Raw genomic sequence first — 2,743 nt, 5'->3', positions numbered from 1 at the left:
GAACTTTAAACATAAATATTGAAACTTAAAACATAAATGGTGAAACTTTAAACATAAATGGTGAACTTAAAACAGAAAGAGTGAAACTTTGAACAGAAAGAGTGAAACTTTGAACAGAAGGAGTGAAACTTTGAACATAAATATTGAAACTTAAAACATAAATGGTGAAGCTTTAAACATAAATGGTGAAGCTTTAAACATAAATGGTGAACTTAAAACATAAATAGTGAAACATTGAACAGAAATAGTGAAACTTTGAACATAAAGACTGAAACTTTGAACATAAAGACTGAAACTTTAAACAGAAAGAGTGAAACTTTGAACATAAATAGCGAAACTTTGAACAATAGGTAAACTTTGAACAGAAAGAGTGAAACTTTGAACATAATGAGTAAAACTTTGAACAGAAATAGTGAAACTTTGAAAATAAAGAGTGAAACTTTGAACATAAAGAGTGAAACTTTGAACATAAGGAGTGAAACTTTGAACATAAAGAGTGAAACTTTGAACATAAAGAGTGAGACTTTGAACATAAAGAGTGAGACTTTGAACATAAAGAGTGAAACTTTGAACATAAAGAGTGAAACTTTGAACATAAAGAGTGAAACTTTGAACATAAATAGTGAAACTTTTAACATAAATAGTGAAACTTTGAACAGAAAGAGTGAAACTTTGAACAGAAAGAGTTAAACTTTGAACAGAAAGAGTGAAACTTTGAACAGAAAGAGTGAAACTTTGAACAGAAATAGTGAAACTTTGAACAGAAATAGTGAAACTTTGAACAGAAATAAGAAAATTTTGAACAGTCATTAACAAAAGTTCGAACAGAAATAGTGAAACTTTGAACAAAAATAAGAAAATTTTGAACAGTCATTAACAAAAGTTCGAACAGAAATAACAAGGGTTAGAACAAAAAAAAAAGAATTGAACAGAAAAAACAATGGTTTAGCTACAAATAGGGTTTTTTTTAAATTATTTGAACAGCAATTCGAAATTTTTGATTAGTAAAAGGAAAAGTTAAGACAAGGCACCCTAGATAAAATAACGGCTGGTGCACGCTGCTCTGGTAAGGGGCGGCAGGAGCTTGTATAGAAAAGGGCCATCTCATACCTAAATGGCGTTACAAATCATCAATTTAAAGGCGCGAACTTTTGAAGCAGTAGAAACATAGCAAGTAGCGAACAGCTCAAAGGTGATAATAATCAATAACTTTATATATTTTTTAAGGTTTAAAAAACTTTATTTGTAATTTTTTTAACCCATGAGGCAATTTAATGCTTTCAGTTTTAACACATGAGATAATTTTATGCTTTCAGTTTTAACACATGAGATAATTTTATGCTTTCAGTTTTAACGCATGGGATAATTTTATACATTTTAACACGAAATCATTTTAAACATTTTAAAACATGAGATCATTTTATACATTTTAACACAAGAGATCATTTTATACTTTTCTTTTTGCTGGGAGATAAGTTATATCTTGGGATATCACAGATTTTCCTTCTTGAAATAACACAGCAGTTGCTTCTTGAAATTCGGCATTGTTTTCATGTTCTTGAAAAATAGTGTTTTTAAATTGTCGCTCCTAGTCCTAGTTGTTGTTGGAATTGCCGAGACGTAACAAATCGCTTGTGTTTAGTAGAAATACTAAAATCTGATTTCTTAAAGTGTTTACTGCAAACTTTAGCAACACCTTCAGACTCTATCCACTTTTGATATTGACTTATGTCTTCACCAAATATTTCACTTATCCATTTAGCCTTCCTAGTCTCATCTTTAGGAAAAGAATGAACGCTAATTGCATGCTGCTCGTCTAGAAGGTGTTTCTTTCCGTTGTATTCCTTTTGTTTACAATTGGCACAATGCACATAACCATTCTGACGTGTGATATAGGAACTTTACTATGTTTTGTGATTCGATATCTACATCGAAAAACAATATAATGAGTAGTAATTAATAATAGAAAAGGCTATCTTCGGTTAACAAATTACTTTTAGCCCTGACAACAGCATGCTTTCCTAAATAAACTATAGTTATGTTAAAAAGTTTTATTTCTTATAAATTGTTTTTAGTATATATGAAATGTGAGTGTATCTCATAAAACTAAAGAAATATTTATAGTTGTTTTGTATAATTTATTAATAATAATAAAACTTACCTCGAAAATCCTGGCCTCGTTTGCTCGTTTCAGCCCACCATGTTGGTCTGACTCCCGTTTAAATTCCCGTTTTGGCGCGAAAATACAATTGAAAACGGGCACCTCTACTGGCGAAAATTGGCAAACAAAAATTTCACTTTTGGGTTGAAAATAATAAGCGCGCTCCAGCCGTTATTTTATCTAGGGTGCCTTGGTTAAGAATAATAAGAAATATTAAGCAGATGACGGGCAAATTTTTCAGATGAAGGAATCATTAACTGGATAATTTGAAAATATATTATATGAAGGAAAAATTAAGCAAAGGAACGAAAAATTAAAAAGTTTTAAAACAGAAATAAGAAAAGTTTGAACAGAATTAACAAAGGTTTGAACAGAAATAACAGAGGTTTGAACAGGAATAACAAAGGTTTGAGTGAAAATAACAAAGTTTTGAATAAATATAACAGAGGTTTGAATAAATATAACAAACGTTCGAATATAAATAACAAACGTTTGAACAGTAATAGGAAAGGTGTGAACAGTAATAGGAGAGGTGTGAACAGTAATAGGAAACGTATGAAAAGTAATAGGAAAGGTGTGAAC

The 2,743-nt window shown here is 30.1% G+C and overlaps 1 long non-coding RNA gene across 1 annotated transcript; it reads right to left on the bottom strand.

Moving 5' to 3' along the window:
- Positions 1–1,196: 1,196 nt before the first annotated feature.
- On the bottom strand, positions 1,197–2,326 carry LOC149653641 (uncharacterized). Its single transcript, XR_016371379.1, has 2 exons — positions 2,162–2,326; positions 1,197–1,925 (listed from the first exon to the last, which is right to left on the bottom strand). It is a non-coding gene; the product is annotated as an uncharacterized LOC149653641 (long non-coding RNA).
- Positions 2,327–2,743: the final 417 nt, after the last annotated feature.

Source organism: Phalangium opilio, unplaced genomic scaffold (genome assembly GCF_054372755.1).
Source record: "Phalangium opilio isolate 3A_F unplaced genomic scaffold, DU_Popi_V2 ptg000082l_1, whole genome shotgun sequence".
NCBI lineage: Eukaryota > Metazoa > Arthropoda > Arachnida > Opiliones > Phalangiidae > Phalangium > Phalangium opilio.
The sequence above is the reverse complement of the archived record's forward strand: the minus strand, read 5'-3'. Positions and strand labels throughout refer to the sequence as shown.